This window comes from Phyllobates terribilis, unplaced genomic scaffold, assembly GCF_046119375.1.
Source record: "Phyllobates terribilis strain yellow unplaced genomic scaffold, ASM4611937v1 Scaffold_2__4_contigs__length_985480577, whole genome shotgun sequence".
Lineage (NCBI taxonomy): Eukaryota > Metazoa > Chordata > Amphibia > Anura > Dendrobatidae > Phyllobates > Phyllobates terribilis.
The window spans coordinates 638,470,457-638,494,500 of record NW_027362762.1 but is presented as its reverse complement, the minus strand read 5'-3'; the positions used below and the strand labels follow the sequence as shown (position 1 = coordinate 638,494,500).

The window sequence follows — 24,044 nt, the reverse complement described above, 5'->3', positions numbered from 1 at the left end:
GTTAATAACCAGGGAGGGGGCCATGGATCCTGGCCCCCCCTGAGGCTAATAACATCAGACCTTAGTGGCCCCAGAAATGGCACATCAATAAGATGCACCAAATCTGACGCTTAGCCTTGGATCATCCCACTTGCCCTGGTGCAGTGACAAGTGGGGTAATAGGGATGGGGATCATGTTAGCCTTGTATTTGCAGCTGACATTAAGCCCAGTAGTTAGAAATGGAGAGGCGTCCATAAGACGCCCCATTACTAACCCCATAGTAAAAGTTTGTAAATAAACACAGAGCCTGAATAAAATCATTTATTTGAAATAAAAGTCCACACTGTTTAACACATTTATTTAAAAATAAAAAACTAATTTATACTCACCTAAGGCTATGTGCCCACGAAGCAGAAATGCTCCGGATTTTTCCTGAGCGTTTCTGCATCTCCCTGGCATAAAAAAGGCATGCGGATTTTAAATGCGTTTTTTCTGCCAGGTAGAAGAGTTTGTGAAGCATTTTGAACATGTGATTTCGCATGATGGTTGTCAAACGCTTTTCCAAGCGATTTTAGCATCACTTGGAAAAGTGCTTGACAACTTGTTAACACTATATAAATCCATGCAACCGGCATGGATTTATATAGTGTGACCAAGTTACGATGCTGCAAATGCAGCATCAATAGTAAAAAAAAAAAAAAAAATGGTGAAAAAGAAAAAGAAAACATTATACTCACCTTCCGATGGCCCCCCTTCTCCAATGCGTCCGGTGTCTTCGGCGGCTCGCGGTGGTGTAAAAGGACCTTCCATGACGTCATTTAGTCATGTGACAGGTCACGCGACCGCCGACGTCAGCAGTCGCGTGACCTGTCACATGACTAAATGACGCCATGGAGGGTCCTTTTACCACCGCAAGCAGCCGAAGAACCAGCAGCGCCGCCGGGAGCAGACAGGGGGCCATCAGAAGGTGAATATATGTTTATTTTTTATTTTAATTCTTTTTTAACTACAGGTACTATGGTACCCGGGTCTGGAGGAGAGTTGTGGCGCCCCTGAGGGTTCAGTTGCCACAGAGGTACTGCATCTCACCCAGAGGTGTGGTATCCCACTCTCAGGTAAGGATAGAGTGCTGCCCGGGACCCTAACACCTGCATCCAACACGTCCACTTCAGTAGGGCAGGGCGAGATTGCTCCTAAGGGAGAGCACAGTCCCTGGTCCCTGGCTGGAGTGGAGGGGAACCGAGTGAGGGGGAACCATGTAGTGGGTGTGGGTGGAGGATGTAGATCAGGGGAGCACAGGAAAGGAAGTTGTATAAAAGGGGAACCATCTTGGGAGTACAGAGGAGTCAGAGAGATCAGTCTGAGGGGAGCAGGGGCTCTGCACGAGCTCTGCCCCAGAGCGGGCCTAGCAGAGAGGCCCAGGAGGAGAAGGAAAGAAGAGAGGAAAGGAGAAGGAAGAAAGGCTCCAAGAGGAGGAAGGGATCCTAGGGGTACAGGCAGTGCTGGAGGCCACAAGTACGCCCAAATCTACCTGGTGTGGAGGGATCGAGCCACAGAGGGGACCGGCCCCTAAACTAGTGGAGAACTACAAGGCTCAGCTAAAAACCGGAGGCTGCTGTACTTGCAGGGTGCAGTGGCCACAACCACAATTAGATCGCCGAAAAGGTGGCCACAGAGGGTCCAGGGGACTGCAGGTCGTCCGACAAGACCCGAGGCTACCGGATTGGGACACTGATTGTGAGGCGCAGGGCAGGAGGGCGAGAGCCAGCGCAGGAAGACGAGTGAGGAAGGCACATAGAACGGGGTCCTGTCAGGCACTTTTGAAACACCTGGGAGATTGCTGAACCCCCGCCTGGTGAACGCAGCGCGACGTGGGAGGCTGTAAGCTGGACAGTGCAACCTGAGGAACTTAACAACTGTGAGTAAACTCGGAAGACTGCACCCCACTGTCTCTGTGATTATTATCTGCGCCATCACCCCTGCACTACAACGCCCAGCACCACCTATAACATCTACACTGACCTGGAGCTAAGCTCTACCTGTGGAGAGCCACACCAGCTTTGCTGCACTAACTTCAGCTCCAGAGGATCCGCTCCGCAGCGGCGGCTCCCTTTTGCCGCATACTACAGGTGGCGTCACAAACTTTATATATAAACTAAAAATCCCCTATAAATAAACCCCTTTTGAATGACCGCCCTGGGTCACGGACCGGGTCACCGCCACTGTGACATCTCCCCTAGCCACGAGCAGCCCGTCACCGAGTACCCCACGGCCCAGGGGGTGCATCAGAGTCTCCTCTTCTCCAGACCCGGATACCATCCACGCATTGAATCGCATAATATCCGCATGTGTACGTGTAGTCATGCGTATGTTATGCTGTCCAATGCAAGTCAATGGTGGCTAAAACGCCGCGATTTCGCAAAATTAATGGATGTGCTGCGGATTTTTTCGCAATGATATTCCGCAGCGGAAATTTCCAAAGCATGTGCACAGCACATGCTGATTATCATTGGGAACCATTGCAGACCTATTACCAAGCGTTTTTTAAGCGTTTCCGCAGTGGAAATTACACTGCGGAAATGCTTAAAAAACGCATAGTGGGCGCGCAGCCTAACGCCTAATCCTCTGAAGTCTGTGTCCCCTGTAAAATGCGGAAAAAAATAAACAATGAAAATACTCACCTTACACCTAATCAGGGTGTAAACCAAATATCGCAGTGATGGATTGCGGCGTGGGACATTATGGAATCTTGCCACTTCGGACAGGTGAGCGATATTGTTGTTTATTTTTTTTTTTTTTACAGGGAACAAGGGCTTCAGTAGATTAGGTGTTAAGGTGAGTATAAGTGCTTTTTTTAAATTTAATTCTTTTTACACTTGATGTAGACAGCGGGGGCTGAATACTACTCTCAACATTGTCCCCTGCTTGCGCTGATCTCAGCATGAGCAGGGAACAATGATGAGGGTCTCCTCCAGCAGCCTGGCACCAGGGATAAGCGTGAACTGTACCACTGATTCCCACATGCCGGTATGTGGTTGTTTTTTTTGCTGGAAAACAAAAACCTTTTCTCATTGTCATAACTCCGTTGATAATCCAGATACTGCAAAGACCTCTAAAAATACAAAAATGGTGACTTTTTTAACTTAAAACTCATGATTTGCTTTAAAATTAACTAGTGGGAGTGGAGCACTTAGCCTAAGGCAATGTTCACACATGTTGGGGTTTTTTTACTTCACAAATCTGCAGCAAAACTTATCTCTGGCAGGAAATCAGCTGCGTCAAAACGCATGTTTTGCCGCATTTTTTGTGGGTTTTTTCAGCGTTTTTTTACAGTGTCCTTCTGTCTCTATTTATGCATGTACATAAAGTTCTGTGAAAAAAAAGAACCCCATTCTATTTTTCCATCAAAAACGCTGAAAAAACACTAAACTCTTCTGCGTTTTTGATGTGTATTTTCAGTGTTTTTTTCACCACCCATTACTTCCTATGGGTGAAAAAATGCTGAAAAAACTCTGGAAAAACGCTGAAAGAAGTGATATGCTTATTTTCAAAAAACCCAACCAAGGCACAAAATATGCAGGAAAAAAATAACAAGATGTGTGAACAGAGAATTCTGGTTTCTCATAGACTTTGCTGGTACTACAAAACGCAGCTGAAAATTTGCATAAAAATCTGCAGCAAAAAACGCTGAAAAACCCAACATGTGTGAACATAGCCTAATGCTGCGTGTAGAAAATGAACTTTATTCTCCCCAGCAGCATTCCCGTTTCAGTCACAAGGGCGGCGCTGGCGCAAATTCAGTCATGACTCTGAGAATACAGTGCAGCGGCTGTAACCGTGCCCCCAGCCCTGACTGATAGTCGGCCCTAATGCAGAGCCAGTGCCAATTGGGGGCATGGTTACAGCCGCTTCTCTGAATTTCAGAGCGGTGACTGATTTTGCGCCGCTGACGTCCCCGTGACTGAAACGGGAACGCTGCTGGGGAATAAAGTTCTTTTTCTCCCTGCAGCTTTAGGCTACGTGCCGGCTCTGGCCAGCGTAATAATGCTATTAACCTGCAGACTAACCCCATATCTTTTACACTTAGAAATATATGTTAAACAAATGCTTCAGATGCACACAGTGGTGGCATCTGTCACACTAGGAGCCTATTGTAAGAAAGTGTAAAAGTTTATTTTAAATGTTTTTTTTTATTTTTATAAACTGATTCCAGTTCATTGAATGTGCTACGAATATTAAGAACAAAAATAAATTGGAAAGGTGTTAGTGTCTACGCTCATTAGTGCTGCTATATTAAACTTCCAAATGTTGGAAAAGTTGAGTCCCACATTTAATTTAGCTTGTTGCAAAATGTGTATAGTATTCGTAGGTGCCCTCTTCCATATAAACGAATAGTAGAGAAAGTTGACTCATTTTTCCAATCTATTTGACGTATTGTAGACCGGAAGAGGTTGCTAGAGTTATAAGAGATTAGCAAACTCCGCCATTTTTAAAGATAGGTCCTCCCACATTGTGGAAGGTCCTGTCATCTCATCAATGAGGCCCCTATTGTCTAATGTATGGCACTAGCCTTAAAGTGTACCAGTGTCTGTAGCAAAGAGGGTAATGAAACCCATGGGTTTTTGACAATAATACATTACATGCAAATGCTGTTAACGTGGTATTTGGTAGGTGTATTTGTGGATTCTAGCTATTGAGAAGAGGTTGCACATGGTACAAAAATGGTTCATGGATTAGTTAAATTATATGGGTGATAATGGACATCCCTGGCTTGTGCAGATTTGGAGTGTTATGACCATTCATCACAATTCTGGTGCTTATGTCAATGAGACTGTGATATAAAAAAATTCTGAATTCTCAGTGTCCCAGTGAGCATGTAAAAAAGGCTAAACATTTTGTAAGAAACCTATAACCACTGTTGAGTAGGGAGATTGGGGACACAGTTGGGTGTGATCTGATTTTGGGAGTAAAATTGTTTTGAAATCTATGAAAAGATCCACTCGGGAGTATTGTCTATAGGTGGCGTTCTTAGGTCCAGAATGGATGAGATAGAGTCTCAAGGGTCAAACGTGATGGTAGTGGTCTTCATCTTCCTGCAGATGGCGTCCTTGTATATAGCCAAAAGGTCATTGTGTTAAAAAGGCATGATGACAGGTTCAAATTCCATTTAGGCTGCGTGCCCACGATGCGTTTTTCATGCGTTTCCGCTGCGGAAATTCCACAGCGGAAGCGCATCAAAAACGCATGGTAATCCGCACCCCATGGTCCCCAATGGCATTCCGCAATGTCAATGCTCATGCTGCGGATTTTTGCGCAGCGTTTCTGCAGCGCTCATAAATCCGCAGCATGTTCATTAATTTTGTGAAAGCACAGCGGAATTGCCGCCATTGACTTGCATTGAGACGCATAATATCCGTGTCTGTACATTTGTACACGCGGATATCATGCGTCTCTATGTGAGGATGGTACCCAGTTCTGGAGGAGAGGAGACTCTCATCCAGACCTGGGTACCATTGTACCTGTGAAAAAAAGAATAAAATAATAAATAAAGTTTATATTCACCTGTCCGACGGCCCCTGCAGCGCTTCTCCTTCCAGGACCTGAGATGACGTCGCGGTCATGTGACCGCAGGCTGTCTCGCGATATGCCGGCAACCCAGAAGGAGCGCGACAACACACGCGGCAGCACACGCGGCGGGGGATCGGTAAGTATAGCTTTATTTTTTACGGTTTGCATGGATTTATATAGTGTGACCTAGTTGTCAAGCACTTTCCAAGTGATGCTATCGCCTGGAAAGTGCTTGTAGTCCTCATGCGTAAACGCATGCATAAACGCATGTGAATACGCATGTGAATACTCATGTATTCTGCAGGAAAAACGCATGCGTTTTTTCTGGCAAGGGAGATGCAGAAACGCTGCAGAAATTTTCTGCTTCATTTCTGCATCGTGGGCACATAGCCTTAGGCTGCAGTCAAGATGTCCATCAAGAACAATGGTTTGTGATCCAAACATCACAATGGATTATGTACCTTCCAAGAGGCCAGACAAGATGTCCATCTCGCATGTAGGTGGTCTCTTTACTCTATCAACAGAACAAAAGGCACCACACTACAGGACACACACTTGTCTTCATCCCTCACAGGTTTTATGACCTCATCCTTACAGCTCATGGTCTCTTAGATGTAGGTCTTTGGTGTTAACCAGAATTTATGGATTCAATTGTGAGCTCAGTGTACTTTTGATATATACATTTTCAGCAGCAGAAGGGAAGGAAGGGAGACACAGATCCATTACTAGTGGGTAGGCTCAGCCCCACAGGATAGTTCACCTCAGATTAGAAAAAGTGACGACCGGCCCCTCCAGCTTAGGCTCCTCCTACTCCCATGTCCTTCAGTTTAAAATTTGAGGTCGCAGAGGATAGTCGCTGCCTTTGCAGCTCCTCAGAAGAATTTTTTATTTTACATTTCCGGAGACCTGGACCCCCCGTGGTCTAGAGGTCTCAGGGGGTCTCGGCGCTGCTGGGACCCCTGACCCTCCCCTGGCGGATCTGCGTACCCCCTAAGGAGGTCCCCGCAGAAGCCTGCCGGCCCCGGGGGATACAGGGCGCTCCCTGGCGGAGACGCACACCCCTTCTGTGGGGTCCCTGCGCGCTCCGCCGTGGGGGGGAGCAAAGGGCCACGGCGCCACACATCCCTGGGGGTCCCTGTGGCGCTCAGCTGGGTAAGTGCTCATCAAGTTCTGAGTGCTTCAGCGGCTGCTGCGGCAGCCGCTGTTACTGTACAAGTGGTGACTGCTGTTTTGTCCGTTACAGGGGATATCACCGCTGCATTCGGCGTTTGAAGATCTCTCTGCTAGCAGGGGAGCAGGGACGGGGGAGCGCGGGCTCCGTTGGTGTGCGACGGCGGGGGGGCGTGGCTTCGTGCTTCTCTGCTGCCTGTCATCTAATCCTCAGGCAGGAAGCGCCTGGAAAGCGCGCGCTGGAGCTGTCCGGCCCCTTCTTCTTCTTCTTCCGGGTCCTTCGTCCGGCGTCCATTACCACGTGCAGCGCCTCCTGCATCTCCCTAGTCTGTTAGGTTAACTTTTGCTCTGCAGGCAGCTGGGGTAGCTCTCTCCCTCTATGGAGGAGCTTTAACCCTTCAGTGCTTTTGTGAAGGAACAGGCTGTGGTAGCGGAATCACACATCCTCGGTTACTTTACCCATTGTAATGGGTTATTACCGCCTTATCCGCGACGCTCGCAACTGTGTGGGGTCATGTCGGATCAGGGACCAGGGGGCGCAGACCTCTCTCCTGGTCCGCTTCAGGATCGGTCACGCGTATCTGATACACCGGGGTCTTCGACGGCGTCACGTTCGACACTGGTCGGGGGCCTCAGTGATGTTAAAGTGGAAGCGCTCACACGCTCCATTGACAGTCTGACTGACCTCCTGGGTCATTGGGTATCAGCTAAGTCCCAACCGATTGGATCAGCTGCGGACAGCGTGGCAAGATGGGACTCCGCTGTCTCAGGTGGAAAGGCTTTTCCAGCTGTTGGAAGAGGCGGCCCGATATGGCAGGGACGCAGTGCAGGATACTACTTCGGTTCTGTCCAGGGCTCAATCCTCGGCCGTCACAGTCAGGAGAGCACTGTGGATTAAACAGTGAACTGGAGACGCGGTATCCAAACAAGGTTTGCTGAGTCTGGTGTACAAGGGCGGTCAGCTTTTTGGTTCGGACCTCACGGAGCTGATTGCTAAGGCCAAGGCCAAGGATTCGGCTTTGCCGCAGCGGAAAGCAGCGGCTTCTACGTCTGGCAAGTCAAGTGCCGGTAGTGGTCGTCGGTCCTTTCGGCCCAGGGGACGGTTCGGTCAGCCCTCTTGGAGATCGGGTTGTCCCTCATCTTCCGGAAAGAAGACCACCCAGAAATCCCGTACACCCTGGAAACAACATTTCCGTCAGGACAAACGAGAGGTTGACAAAAAGCCCGCTAAGGCGGACTGACGCCAGGAACCCTCTCGAGGGCTCTCGGGTGGGAGGTCGTCTGCTTCAATTCGGGTCGATTTTGGCATTCAACGTATCGGACGCCTGGGTGACGCGGGTTATGTCGGCAGGCTATTTCATAGAGTTTCATTCTCGACCCCCAGACAGATTTCGTCAGTCATGCATCCCGTCCGAGCCCAAGCTGGCTGCTGCACTGCTGCGGGAGGTCGACTCTCTTCTGCAGCAGGGTGTGGTGGTTCCGGTTCCGCCGGAGGACCGGGGAAGGGGGTTTTACTCCAACCTTTTTGTGGTTCCCAAAAAGGAGGACAAGTTTCACCCCATTCTGGACCTCAAAGATTTGAATGTTCATGTCCGGACCCGGAAATTCCGTATGGAGTTTCTTCGCTCTGTCGTGGCGGCCCTGTCGCAGTACGATTTCTTGGTGTCAATCGACATCCGCGACGCCTATTTGCATGTCCCTATCGGCAGGGCTCACCAGCGCTTCCTGCGTTTCGCCATAGGTCAGGCCCATTACCAGTTTGTGGCCCTACCATTCGGGTTGGCCTCGGCGCCCAGGGTTTTTACAAAAATTCTGGCGCCGCTCATGGCGCTCCTTCGAAGGCAAGGAGTTACGATTCTGCCATACCTGGACGACCTGTTAATTGTGTCACCCACAGCGGAGGAAGCGGTGACAGCTCGCGATCTCTCCCTTCAGCACCTGGAGGACTTCGGGTGGCTGGTCAATTGGAAGAAGTCGTCATTGGAGCCGTCGCAGTCAATCCTGTTCTTGGGGATGCATTTCGACACGGTATGAGCAGTGGTATCCCTGCCTCCGGACAAACAAGCGAACCTTCGTCACCATGTCCAGGATATGAGGTCGGCGATGGCGATGTCCTTTCGGAAGTGTATGCGCCTTCTGGGTCTGATGGTGGCAGCAATGGAAGCGGTACCGTTTGCACAATTTCATTCCCGGGGTCTCCAAAATCTTATTCTGACCCGTTGGTACCGATCGCCGGCTTCGCTAGATCGCTGTGTCGGTATCTCCCGCAGGGTGCGAGAGTCTCTTGGATGGTAGTTATGTCCGAAGGCTTTATCCCTGGGGAAATCCTTCCTCCTCCCACGGTGGTCGGTCATTACCACCGATGCCAGCCTGACTGGCTGGGGGGGGTTTGGAACGATCTCTGGGTTCAGGGGGTCTGGTCATCAGAGGAGTCGTCTCTGCCGATCAACATCCTGGAGTTGAGAGCGATATTTCTCTGCCTCCGACATTGGACGGTCCCCTTGAGCGGCCTGCCGGTCCGGATTCAGACGGACAATGTGACAGCGTATATCAATCATCAGGGCGGGACGAGGAGTTCCAGACTCATGATGGAGGTCTCTCGGATCCTGGTATGGGCCGAGTCCAGGGTTCCAGCCATCTCCGCGATTCACATCCCAGGAGTGCTGAATATCACGGCGGACTTCCTCAGTCGCAAGCAGGTGGATCCCAGAGAATGGAGTCTTCATCCAGAAGTTTTTACACTGCTGTGCTCCCGTTAGGGGACTCCCCAGGTGGACTTGATGGCATCCAGGCTGAACGCCAGGATTCCGACGTTCATGTCCAGGTACAGGGACCCGGAGGCTGTGGCGGTAGATGCTCTAGTGGCCCCGTGGGACCAGTTCGAGCTGATCTACGTGTTCCCGCCGGTATCCTTACTTGCTCTGGTGATCCGGCGGATCAAACTCGAACGAATTCCGGCGATTTTGATGGCGCCGGATTGGCCGCAGAGGGTGTGGTATTCAACGCTGGTATCTCTTCTGGCGGCGCCTCCGTTTCCACTGCCTCTTCTCCCGGACCTGTTAACCCAAGGGCCCATTCACCATCCGGACCTGAAGTCGCTTCGTTTGACGGCGTGGCACTTGAGACCGAGATCTTGACCCGTCGTGGGTTTTCGGCCGAGGTCATTGCCACCCTCCGGGCGGCCAGAGGTCCAGCTACGACTAGGATTTATCACAGAACTTGGGAGGCCTTCTATTCATGGTGTTCTGAATCGTCAAGGAACCCGAGGGTTTTTTCCATTCCCAACTTCTTGGCTTTTCTGCAATGTGGTTTGGCTAAGGGTCTGGTGGTTGGTACCTTGCGGGGTCAAGTATCTGCACTATCCGTGCTTTTTCGGAAGGCTATTGCCTCGCGCAGGGATGTGCGTTCGTTTTTTCGCGGAGTTGCACGTCAGTTTCCGCCTCGGAGGGCGTTTGTGGCTCCTTGGTGGCTCAATCTAGTCTTGGAGGCTCTTCAGCATGGGCCGTTTGAGCCAATGGATTCAGCTACGCTCTACTTGCTTTCTTGGAAGGTGGCCTTCTTGGTGGCAGTCACCTCTTTGAGAAGGGTTTCTGAGTTGGCGGCACTGTCTTGCTCGCCCCCTTTTCTGGAGTTCCTCTCGGATCGCGTGGTGCTTCGTACCCGTGGCGATTTTCTGCCTAACGTGGTGTCGCGTTTCCACGTCAATCAGGACATCGTGTTGCCCTCTCTCTGTCCGAATCCGAAGAATCCAAAGGAGCGGGCCTTGCACTCGTTGGATTTGGTGCGGGCATTGAAGTTCTATCTTGCTATCACGCAAGGGTTTCGGAAGTCGGACTCTCTTTTTGTGATTCCTGCTGGTCGTCGGCGTGGTCAGCGGGCTTCCAAGGATACTATAGCTCGGTGGATACGTTCTGCTATCCTGGAGGCGTACCGGCTCAAGGGCGAGCCTTGTCCGGTTAAGGTTCGAGCTCATTCCACGAGAGCTGTTGGTTCATCATGGGCTCTTCGTCAGGGGGCCTCGGCAGCGCAGCTCTGCCGGGCAGCTACCTGGCGCTCCGTTCACACTTTTACTAAAATGTATAAAGTGGACGTGAGTGCTTCCGCCGATGTGGCCTTGGGACGCAGGGTCCTGCAGGCGGCGGTGGTTTAGGTTATCTCTTTATCTAGTTTTGGCGCTTGTTGCGCGCTTGCCTAAGTTGTTGGGGTGTTGGCGATTCTGCCACTGTTTCCCACCCTTGAGTTCTGGACTGCTTTGGGACGTCCCACTAGTAATGGATCTGTGTCTCCCTTCCTTCCCTTCTGCTGCTGAAAGATGGATTTTGGTAAGACCTTACCTGTAAAATCCTTTTCAGCGAAGGAAGGAAGGGAGACACAGCACCCTCCCATGGCAGAAGTGTATTATTGCCTTTCCAGATGCTGCGCGACTCCTCTCTGATGGTGGTCATCTGGGCGGGGGTCGGCGCACTAGGGCTCTGTTCCAGCATTTGCCAGCTCATCGCAGTTGTCAGGTCCAGTGAGCAAGTGCCTGGGACTGTGTGTTTTTTCTGTTATATGCATAACCTGTTCTCTCGCATTTCTGAATTTTCGGAAGGGGTTGTGTTGTTCCGCTGGTGTTGTCTGCTCTTCCTTAGCTTGTGTACGGACTGAAGGACATGGGAGTAGGAGGAGCCTAAGCTGGAGGGGCCGGTCGTCACTTTTTCTAATCTGAGGTGAACTATCCTGTGGGGCTCTGCCTACCCACTAGTAATGGATCTGTGTCTCCCTTCCTTCCTTCGCTGAAAAGGATTTTACAGGTAAGGTCTTACCAAAATCCGTCTTTCCATGTTGGCTTTCAACATATGCCCCTTTGTGTCTGAATGATACACAAACTTATGACCAGGTCATGTCAAAATAGCACTCTGCTCCAGGATTATCTTCCATTTACTCCACATGTAACTGAATCAGGGCAACATCAATCCAAGGTAACAAGGCATAGAATCTGCCGCACTCACAACAGTCACTCTCATTCACACCTATCCAGATGCATTTTATACTTTTATACTTCAGCAGTTATACAATTTGTGATAGATATACAGGAGTATAAGTATAAGTAAGGTATAGAACAAAAAAAAAAAAAAAAAAAGATCCAGTAGCTCTTGTTAATTAATATTAACTGGCATCCCAAAACTCTGCAGATTCTACATTTGGCACCCCAGATGGGACACACACTTGTCTTCATCCCTCACAGGTTTTGTGACCCCATCCTTACAAATCATGGTTTCTTTGATGTACAGTACAGACCAAAAGTTTGGACACACCTTCTCATTTAAAGATTTTTCTGTATTTTCATGACTTTCAAAATTGTAAATTCACACTGAAGGCATCAAAACTATGAATTAACACATGTGGAATTATATACTTAACAAAAAAGTGTGAAGCAACTGAAAATATGTCTTATATTCTAGGTTCTTCAAAGTAGCCACCTTTTGCTTTGATGACTGCTTTGCGCACTCTTGGCATTCTCTTGATGAGCTTCAAGAGGTAGTCACCGGAAATGGTTTTCACTTCACAGGTGTGCCCTGTCAGGTTTAATAAGTGGGATTTCTTGCCTTATAAATGGGGTTGGGACCATCAGTTGTGTTGTGCAGAAGTCTGGTGGATACACAGCTGATAGTCCTACTGAATAGACTGTCAGAATTTGTATTATGGCAAGAAAAAAGCAGCTAAGTAAAGAAAAACGAGTGGCCATCATTACTTTAAGAAATGAAGGTCAGTCAGTGCGAAAAATTGGGCAAACTTTGAAAGTGTGCCCAAGTGCAGTTGCAAAAACCATCAAGCGCTACAAAGAAACTGGCTCACATGAGGACTGCCCCAGGAAAGGAAGACCAAGAGTCACCTCTGCTTCTGAGGATAAGTTTATCCAAGTCACCAGCCTCAGAAATCGCAGGTTAACAGCATCTCAGATTAGAGACCAGGTCAATGCCACACAGCGTTCTAGCAGAAGACACATCTCTACAACAACTGTTAAGAGGAGACTTTGTGCAGCAGGCCTTCATGGTAAAATAGCTGCTAGGAAACCACTGCTAAGGACAGGCAGCAAGCAGAAGAGACTTGTTTGGGCTAACGAACACAAGGAATGGACATTAGACCAGTGGAAATCTGTGCTTTGGTCTGATGAGTCCAAATTTGAGATCTTTGGTTCCAAGCACCATGTCTTTGTGTGACGCAGAAAAGGTGAACGGATGGACTCTACATGCCTGGTTCCCACCGTGAAGCATGGAGGAGGAGGTGTGATGGTGCTTTGCTGGTGACACTGTTGGGGATTTATTCAAATTTGAAGGCATACTGAACCAGCATGGCTACCACAGCATCTTGCAACGGCATGCTATTCCATCCGGTTTGTGTTTAGTTGGACCATCATTTATTTTTCAACAGGACAATGACCCCAAACACACCTCCAGGCTGTGTAAGAGCTATTTGACCAAGAAGGAGATTGATGGGGTGCTACGCCAGATGACCTGGCCTCCACAGTCACCAGACCTGAACCCAATCGAGATGGTTTGGGGTGAGCTGGACCGCAGAGTGAAGGCAAAAGGGCCAAAAAGTGCTAAGCATCTCTGGGAACTCCTTCAAGATTGTTGGAAGACCATTTCTGGTGACTACCTCATGAAGCTCATCAAGAGAATGCCAAGAGTGTGCAAAGCAGTCGTCAAAGCAAAAGGTGGCTACTTTGAAGAACCTAGAATATAAGACATATTTTCAGTTGTTTCACACTTTTTTGTTAAGTATCTAATTCCACATGTGTTAATTCATAGTTTTGATGCCTTCAGTGTGAATGTACAATTTTCAAAGTCATGAAAATACAGAAAAATCTTTAAATGAGAAGGTGTGTCCAAACTTTTGGTCTGTACTGTATGTTTGTGTATTAGTAGACCTAGGAATGTTGTGGTCATGGGCATGTGATCTAATAGAATAATTGGTTGGATAGTTGTGTTGCTGACAGTGGTATAACTAGAATCCTATGAGCCCCGATGCAAAAATTTGGACCTGAGTCCCCACCAGAATGGTGGTCAGATGTAGTGATTCTAAATCCTAAAAATACGTGTGTAGGTGGTGTTGAATTTATATCGGAGGTCTGTGGCGTCCTTTGTGGACCCAAAAGCATCTTCTAGTGCAGTCAATTAATCATGATAAGTCGCATATGGCTGACTTCGCCAAGGAACCTGTACCACTTCCATAGCAGGACCTTTTAGACTACACAATTCTCAGCTTCTTCAAGGCATTGCTGCACTGCCATTCTTCTAGATACTGCAGGGCAACATCCCTCCAAGTGTCATGCTCTTGTTCACCATCTGGAGCAGGGGTGACACTTGGGAAGGTTCTCAGATGATGGTAGCTCCATGGCTGCCACCACAGCATGAATAATCGTTGCAGTTACTTCATGTTCATCCTGAGTTGGGAGAGGAGGTAAACACCCACTAAGCCTCCTAGTCTGTGTGCAAGACTGTAAAGACAAAATCTTTGCTGTAGGCCTCACATGTCAGGTGATCTTCTATTGCCACCCATGTTTTAATAGTACAGTTATGATTGATGGGAAGTACTCCTTCTTCAAGATACTTTCAGTAGTTATCAGGCTTGCTGAGAATTGACTCCCTTCACCCTGCTGTCTGTCTACCACTCTGAAATAGACAACTTCAAGAAGTTGGTTCCCGATCTGCAGTACGTCTTAATCGTAACCATCAGTGAGTTCACCACATACTGCAAAACTGTATTCCTCTATTATGCTCTCCCATCTCATGTGGATGCTTGTACTTCAGTTAAATTCTCCATGACAATTGTTCCTGTCTTGAACAGTGCCTCCACTTTAACACCCTTTTAAGCTGACTGTGTAGGCAATGTGTGTGATATGTCTCACCTGAATATGGTGCACTGCCTCCACCTGAATCTTGCTGGGAGCTCTATAGGTTCCATGAGGTTTTCCCCCTTCTGCCAGGGATCAACTAGGGAAACTCCAGTTCAGACTGCTTACGCAATCACAAGAGATAGGATCAAAACAACTTAACAGGTTTATTGTACCAAGGTTAAATTGTAAAAAAATCCAGGGAAATGAAAAAGGAACAGTGTTGTTTGTTGTAATACAACATTAATCACTCCTGATGAAGCACGCTGTGTGAAATATGCATTGAGTCGGCCAGGCACTAAGAGTCTCCCTTTGGTTGGTACCATGTGTAGCATCGGCGTCTCTGCCTTCTGCCGGGCAGACGCCGTTCCCCTCACCGCCGCAGGCCCGGCCTGGCGTCTTCCTGCTCCCCTCCTGCTGCTTCTGTGGTGCGCACCGTGCGCAGCTTCCCATGCACTGTGCGTAGGGCGCACGCATGCTCCCTCCCTCTTAAAGGGGCCGGAGGACTTCTCCTTTATAAGGCACCTCCTCCAAAATGGAGGTGCCTGTGCAAGGTTGTTGTTTTGTGTGCAAACACTTTCTTCAGCCCTCAGGTCCCGCTGCCTGTCAGCCTTGCCCGCCAGTCTGTCTAACAGTCCTGCCCGCCAGCCTGCCTACCCGGAGCACCTGCCATGCCCGCCAGTCTGCCTACCCGGAGCACTGCCAGTTACCTGCCGTGCCCACCAGCCTTCCTACCCGGAGCACCGCCAGTTACCTGCCGTGCCCACCAGCCTGCCTACCCGGAGCACTGCCAGTTACCTGCCATGCCCACCAGTCTGCCTACCTGGAGCACCTGCCAGTTACCTGCCAGCTTGCCTACCCGGAGTACCTGCCTGGTTATCCGCCGTACCCGCCTGCTTATCTACCCGGATCACCCGCCAGCCTTCCTGCTGTGCTCATCTGCTGTACCGGTCAGCTTCTGTCATCTGACTCGTGGGAGTCAGCTGCTCTCACACATGGTTGGTCTCAGAGTGGCACCTGGTTCACCTGCCCGGTCCCTCCCTGGTTCACGGAGTCGACTAAGCCTCCGTATGACCTGGGTCGGTCTGAGTAGGCACTTAGTTATGCCCCTCTGGTCCCTCCTTGCACCGAATCACAGAGGTTCCACCACCCGGACCCGTAACAGTTTGCACAGGCCATGGAACCCGGTGGCCCCCAGGCTCCTTTGCTCTCAGACCTGTACCAAGAGGTCTCTCGCCAGAGATCCCAACAGGATACTATCCTGTCCTATCTGCGGACAGTCAACTCCCGCCTGGACGCTCTGTCCACCCCGACTGTGTCCGTCTCTAACCGAGCAGCACCCGCTCCAGCGGCACCACAACCCAGTGGCGATGTGGCACCTGGCTTTGGATCCCGGCTCTCTGCACCTCCACATTTTGGTGGTGACCCCGTCCTATTTCAGGGCTTCATAAATCAGTGCACGCTGCACTTTGAACTCCTGGCACACTAGTTCACCTCCGACCAGGCCAAGGTGGCGTTCATCATGTCTCACCTCACCAGAGAGGCATTGGCATGGCTTAACCCTCTGTGGGAGAGAGGGGATCCCCTGGTGTCTGATCTTCTGGCTTTCCTCGCTGCCTTCTGGAAGGTCTTCAATGAGCCCGGATGAAAATCTTCTACTGCCTCCTAACGTCTCCGTCTCTGCCAAGGGAGTCTCACTGTGGGCCAGTATGCCGTACGTTTCCGAACCCTCGCATCTGAACTTGCTTGGAACAATGAGACCCTGGTGTCCACCTTTTTGGAGGGCCTTTCTGGACGGATCAAGGATGAGCTTGGCAGTCGTGACATCCCTTCCACTCTGGACGACCTGGTGTCATTAGCTACTCGGATTGACATTCTTTTTCTAGAACGTGCTAAGGAGCCGACTCGGGAGAGAAGATTTCCGCGTCTCTCTCCAACATTCCAAAGGCCAGCCTCCCAACCAGCAATCCCCCGGGCATGTTCACCAGAGCCTATCCATATTGACCAAACCAAGATGGTCAAGTCTCGCCTGGAGACACGCCGAGCCGAGGGGAGTTGCTTCTACTGTGGCAGTATCGAGCATTTGATCCGTTCCTGCCCAGTGAGGCCGGGAAAATCCAGTGTCTAGGACCGCTCGGAGAGGTCGTCCTAGGCAAGAGTAAATCCTCTCCATCCTTGACTCTGTCTGTTTCCATTTCCAGTGGTGAGACCCGCTTCTTCGAGACTGCCCATCTGCATTCTGGAGCCGCTGGGAACCTCATTCAACAGGCCGTTGTGGAGCGTTATCAGATTCCTACCGTATGTCTGGCTGAACCGTTGGTGGTTGCCTCTGTGGATGGGAAGCTTCTCCCAGAAACCATCTTGCTTGTCACTGAGCCTGTAACCCTTCAGGTGGGAATGCTGCACTCGGAGAAGATCTCCTTTCATGTGCTGTCCGGTCTCTCTCACTCCCTCTTACTTTGTCTACCCTGGTTACAAAGACATGAGCCCATCCTGAATTGGAGATCTGGTGAAGTGCTCCGTTGGGGTCAGGAATGCCATGAGTCCTGTCGGGTTCTGGTTCGTCCTGCTCGACCCCTATCTACTCCGGCTAATCTACCTGGTCTACCGGTGCCCTACTGGTCCTATGCGGACGTCTTTGACAAAAAGAAAGCGGAGACACTACCACCTCATAGGACGTATGATTGCTCCATCGACCTGGTACCTGGTGCTACTCCTCCCCGCGGGCGAATCTACCCTTTGTCGCTGGCCGAGACCCGTGCCATGTCTGAGTACATAGAGGAGAATCTTGCTAGGGGATTTATCCAGAAATCTACCTCCCCGGCTGGAGCAGGATTCTTCTTCGTCAAGAAGAAAGATGGCTCTCCAAGTCCCTGTATCGATTGCAGGGGCCTAAACCAGATTACCATCAAAAATAAGTACCACCTGCCTCTCATCTCGGAGCTGTTTGACCGCCTTAAAGGTGCGAAGATCTTCGTGGGGCATACAATTTGGTCCGGATTCGCCAGGGAGACGAGTGAAAGACGGCATTCAACACCCGGGACAGTCACTACGAATGCCGCGTGATGCCCTTTGGTATCTGTAATGCTCCAGCCGTCTTCCAGGAGCTGCTGAACGACATCTTCTGAGATCTCCTGTATTCCTGCGTGGTGGTGTACCTGGACGAAATCTTGGTTTTCTCTCCGGATCTGCCCTCACACCGGAGGGATGTTCATCAGGTTCTGCTGAGGCTCCGGAGGAATCGCCTTTATGCTAAATACGAGAAATGCCTCTTTGAGCAGACCTCTCTGCCGTTCCTGGGTTATATTATCTCCAAGACTGATCTGCGGATGGATCCCAAGAAGGTTTCTGCCATCTTAAAGTGGCCCAGACCGGAGCGGTTGAAGGCGATTCAACGATTCCTGGGCTTCGCAAACTATTACCGGCTCTTCATTCCTCATTTCTCCTCCCGGACTGCTCCCATCTCTGCGCTCACCCGTAAAGGAGCAAAACCCAGGGAATGGACTTCCGAAGCGGAGAGGGCCTTTGTCTCCCTTAAACAAGCCTTCTCCTCCGCTCCTGTGCTACACCGTCCGGATTGCAACAAGCAGTTCTTCCTGGAGGTTGATGCCTCCTCCTCTGGGGCCGGAGCAGTGCTCACCCAGAAATCCTCGGCCGGGCATATGGTGACCTGCAGATTCTTCTCCAAGCTCTTCTCCTCGTCCGAACGCAACTACTCTATAGGAGATCGAGAACTGCTGGCCATGAAGTTAGTACTGGAGGAGTGACGCTATTTGCTTGAGGGGGATTTGCAACCGGTGGTCATCTACACTGACCATAAGAACCTCGATTCTTTGCAGAACACCCAAAGACTAAATCCACGTCAGGCCAGGTGGTCTCTATTCTTTGCCCGATTCTGCTTCACTCTACACTACCGCCTGGCGGACAAGAACATTAAAGCTGACGCTCTATCCCGCTCATTCCTGTCTTCCAACCAAGAGGAGGAGCCTCTACATATCATTGACCCCTCCAAAGTAATGACTGTTGCTCCGTTTGACCTGTCTCATCTTCCACCCGGTAAGACCTTTGTATCGGTTCCGGATCGGAAGACGGTTCTACTCTGGGGCCATTCATCCAAACTAGCCGGTCATGCTGGCCAGAGGAAGACCTTTCTGCTCGTTGCCCGACATTACTGGTGGCCTTCCCTGCGCAAGGATGTTGCGGACTTTGTCGCGGCTTGTTCCTCTTGTGCCCCTAACAAGGTTCCCAGGCACCTTCCAGCCGGCCGTCTCCTTCCTCTTCCCGTGCCTTCCGCTCCGTGGCAACACATTGCAATGGACTTCATTACGGATCTCCCTGTTTCTGCCGGTTGTACTGTCATTTTGGTGGCCCCCGACCGCTTTTCTAAGATGGTCCACTTCATCCCTCTGCCTGGTCTTCTGTCTGCGTCTGTGCTGGCTAAGGACTTCATCCATCACATCTTCCGTTTTCATGGCCTACCCCTCCACATTGTCTCGGATCGCGCTGTTCACTCACCTCTCACTTCTGGAGAGCCACGTGCAAGCTGCTGGATGTCTCTTTGGATTTCTCTTCTGTTTATCATCCTCAGTCCACTGGTTAAGTGGAACGTATCAATCAGATCCTTACCAACTTTCTTCGGCACTTTGTCAACGCTCACCATAGTGATTGGGTTGAGCTCCTGCCCTGGACCGAGTTCTCCTATAACAACCATGAGAGCGAGTCTTCTACTAAATCCCCGTTTTTTGTGGTCTACGGTCAACACCCCCGTCTCCTCTTCAGTGGACAATCCTGCCACGCAGTGTCTCTCGTCAGCGAATTTTCCGCTATTTGGGAAGACACTATATCTGCGCTTCTTCTGTCCTCCGAGCGGATGAAGAAACATGCTGATAAGAGACGTCTGCATCCGTCTCTATTCCATCCGGGAGACAAGGTCTGACTTTCCTCCAAATATGTCCATCTCAAGATACCTTCTTATAAGTTGGGTCCGCGGTTCATCGGTCCGTTCGAGGTTCTGAACCAAATTAATCCCGTGGCTTACAAGCTGAAACTCCCGGTCACCTTACGGATTCCCAACTCCTTTCATGTATCTCTACTCAAACCAGTTGTTCTTAATTCTTTCTCTGACGATCCAGGTACCACCCCAGCTCCAGTCTCCGCTGAGGACGTCTTTGAGGTAGAGAACATTTTGGCCACCAAGAGGGTAAGAGGAAAGACTTTCTTTCTTGTGGATTGGAAGGGGTTTGGCCCAGAGGAGAGGTCTTGGGAACCCAGGGAGAACATTCATGCCCTTCATCTTCTTAAAAAATATCTTGCGGGCCTAAAGAAAAGGGGGCGTAAAGGGGGGGGGTACTGTAGCATCAGCGTCTCTGCCTCCTGCCGGGCAGAGACGCCGTTCCCCTCACCGCCGCGGTCCCGGTCCGGCGTCTTCCTGCTGCTGCTGTGGCGCGCACTTCCTGGGCACCTTGCTTCGGGCGCACACGCGCTCCCTCCCTCTTAAAGGAGCCGCGCGCGCAGTCCTAAAGAGTCCCCTGCCAATGGCCGAGGACTTCCCCTTTATAAGGCACCTCCTCCAAAATGGAGGTGCCTGTGCAAAGTTGTTGTTTTGTGTGCTAATACTTTCTTCAGCCCTTAGGTCCCGCTGCCTGTCAGCTTTGCCCGCCAGTCTGTCTATCAGCCATGCCCGCCAGCCTGCCTACCCGGAGCACCTGCCAGTTACCTGCCGTGCCCGCCAGCCTGCCTACCCAGAGCACCTGCCAGTTACCTGCCGTGCCCGCCAGCCTGCCTACCCGGAGCACCGCCAGTTACCTGCCGTGCCCGCCAGCCTACCTACCCGGAGCACCACCAGTTACCTGCCGTGCCCACCAGTCTGCCTACCTGGAGCACCTGCCAGTTACCTGCCGTGCCCACCAGCCTGCCTACCCGGAGCACCTGTCTGGCTATCCGCCGTACCCGCCTGCTTATCTACCCGGATCACCCGCCAGCCTTCCTGCCGTGCTCATCCGCTGTACTGGTTAGCTCCTGTCATCTGACCCATGGGAGTCACCTGCTCTCACACAAGGTCGGTCCCAGAGTAGCACCTGGTTCACCTTCCCGGTCCCTCCCTGGTTCACGGAGTCGACTAAGGCGCCGTGTGACCTGGGTCGGTCCGAGTAGGCACTTAGTTACGCCCCTCTGGTCCCTCCTTGCACCGAAGCACAGAGTTTCCACCACCCGGACCCGTAACACCATGCATTTGACCATGCTGTAACATTGATTAAATTACAGTTGCATCTCACTAAATTAGAATATCATCAAAATGTTAATTTATTTCAGTTCTTCAATACGAAAAGTGAAACTCGTATATTATATAGAGTCATTACAAACGGAGTGATCTATTTCAAGTGTTTATTTCTGTTAATGTTGATGATTATGGCTTACAGCCAATGAAAACACAAGTCATTATCTCAGTAAATTATAATACTTTATAACAACAGCTTGAAAAATGTTTTTAAAATCCAAAATGTTGGCTTACTGAAATGTATGTTCAGTAAATGCACTCAATACTTGGCCGGGAATCCTTTTGTAACAATTACTGCATCAATGCGGCGTGGCATGGAGGCGATCAGCCTGTGGCACTGCTGAGGTGTTATGGAAGCCCAGGTTGCTTTGATAGCAGCCTTCAGCTCATCTGCATTGTTGGGTCTGATGTCTCTCATCTTCCTTTTGACAATACCCCATAGATTCTCTTTGGGTTAAGGTCAGGCGAGTTTGCTGGCCAATCAAGCACAGTGATACTGTTGTTTTTAAGCCAGGTATTGGTCCTTTTAGCAGTGTGGACAGGTGCCAAGTCCTGCTGGAGAATGAAATTTCCATCTCCAAAAACAGCTTGTCGGCAGAGGGAAGCAAAGGGATTCTAAAATTTCCTGGCACACGGCTGCGCTGACTTTGGTCTTGATAAAACACAGTGGACCTTCACCAGCAGATGACATGGCTGCCCAAACCATTACTGATTGTGGAAACTTCATACTAGACCTCAAGCAGCTTGGATTGTGGCCTCTCGAGTCTTCCTCCAAACTCTGGGACCTTGATTTCCAAATGAAAATTGAAACTCTGGGACCTTGTGACTTTTTGTGTTTTCATTGGCAGTAAGCCATAATCATAAACATTAACAGAAATAAACACTTGAAATAGATCACTCTGTTTGTAATAACTCTATATAATATATGAGTTTCACTTTTTGTATTGAAAAACTGAAATAAATTAACTTTTTGATGATATTCTAATTTTGTGAAATGCACCTGTATAGTTTGGGTGCTTTTCTCTGCTGTATGTGATTCCAGTCACTACTTTATATATGTTGGATGTCTTGCATTACTATCTTCATTTATGCATATTGCTTATAATCAATAAGCTATATAATTATAGCTGGTGCCACTATATACTGTATATATTTGTACCTTATTGTTATTACTGGTATCATTCACCTTTGACTATTGCATCTTCTTTTTATTTATATATATACTTCATTTACTTACTCATCATTCCTTCATGCATGCCCTTCTGCATTGTGCCATCCCTTGGTGCCTCTAACTGTCACAGAGGTTGGCACACTTGGAATTGTTGGTGCAATATACCATTACACAACCCTCTGCAACAGTTCTCTCATGAATCCCTCAGTAATAGAACTGCAAATCCCAGCAATGTCTACTTATTCCTTGATGCAGCAACTCTGTGATCAACCCCAGATCCAGCTTGGGGCTGCAGCTAAATAACTGGGAGTGGGGGTGGCAGGTCCTTTTCTGTGGAAGACCAGGAAGATGTGGATATCTCCTGGTAACTTGGCTGGTTTGCAGTTGGGATACTGCACCAGGGTTATCTCCTCTCCTCACACAGAGAGCTGCTGGGCTGTCAGCACTCACTCTGTGCCACTTTTCAGTTCTCTCAAATGTCAGGCTCTCTGCAGCCTTCAATGGAGTAGCCTACACATCTCTGTGGCCAGTTAGCTCTTCCCTTATTGCCCAGCTTCCTCAGCCAATCAGTCTCTTCCTCTGCTACTGGAAAGCCTGGGAATTGATCAAGGCAGTGCATCAAGGGAAGCATTAAAGGGAATCTGTCACCACTTTGGAGTTATCAGACCCCTACTATGGTCATACAGGGTATAGGAAAGTAAATCTATACATACCTGTATGGTCCATAGTAGAGGTCTGATTGCAAAGAAAAGTGGTTTAATCAATTCTATTTTGTACATTCTTGGCGTCCAAGGGATGCCAAGCAATCACCGCCTATGTGCTTATTATTTCCCCAAATCCATGCCTATATGCTTAATTATCATATCCCCCCCTCCCCTGCAGGACCCTGTGACAGACCCTGTGACGTGCACTGCGCTCCCTCTTTTGCCGGGCATGCACAAAGTGCTGCTCACATAGAGTGCACTTTGCTTCATCCCGGCCCCGTCTGCCTGTGCACTGTGCTGCAGGTTTCTATTGCGCAGGCGCCGGGGAGTCACTGTCACTATAGAAGTGGATGGCGTCGCATTATGACACTTAGACTACCACGACAAGCAAGTCACCAAAAATTCAACCAAGTCTGATTATTTGCTTGTTGCGGGCACAGTAGTATAGGTGTTTCAGTACTACCCCACTCACTTCTATAACACTGCAATGTAGCAGTGACACTAAGCGAACTTCAATGGCAGAATAATTCGCCATGTAGCCCTACCCTGATTAAAGGTAGCTGAAATAATTAGCCACTTTTTAATTATTTTTACAAATTATTAGAGCAGTGGCAATGTCCTCATTTCAAAAATTGTTGTTTCAGTATTTTTCGGTCTGGATCAATGGACGGACATGTGATGAGACTCATTTAATAATATTAGAAACCACCAAAAAAACAAAACAATAGGTGTATAGTTTGTAAAATCTTTAGACTTTATTGAAAATTACCAATAAAAACAGAATATAAGCTTGACAGAGTATCGTAATGGAGGACCACATAATGCATTTATATAGTTATGTCTTGTTTCCATAATATTAAATTACAAACAGTCCAAGGACCTGTTTTGATATAGTATTCAACAACATTCAAAGATCAACCCCTCAATGGCTAACTTATGTATATACAAAGATGAAAAAATCACGCCCACTGATGAAGCAAGGGTGAAACATACGTCGGGGCACAGGGACCACATATCACACCAGTCTGCAACATATGTAAGCTTTTCATTGTTATTTTCCTGCATTAAATAAATATATAAAGTACTATCAGTTTAAATGAGCCTTATTTTTTAATCATTGTATATACATAAGGTAGCCACTGAGGCGTTGATCTTTGAATGTTGTTGAATACTATATAAAATAGGTACATGGACTGTTTGTGATTTATTTTATGGAAACTAGACATAATTATATAAATGCATTATGTGGTCCTCCATTATGATACTCTGTTGAGGTAATATTCTGTTTTTATTGG

General features: G+C 49.2%; 1 protein-coding gene across 3 annotated transcripts in view; it reads left to right on the top strand.

Moving 5' to 3' along the window:
* KIF21B (kinesin family member 21B) overlaps nucleotides 1-24,044 on the top strand; it is a 456,179-nt gene that overhangs the window by 377,389 nt on the left and 54,746 nt on the right. The gene's annotated exons all lie outside the window — the stretch shown is intronic.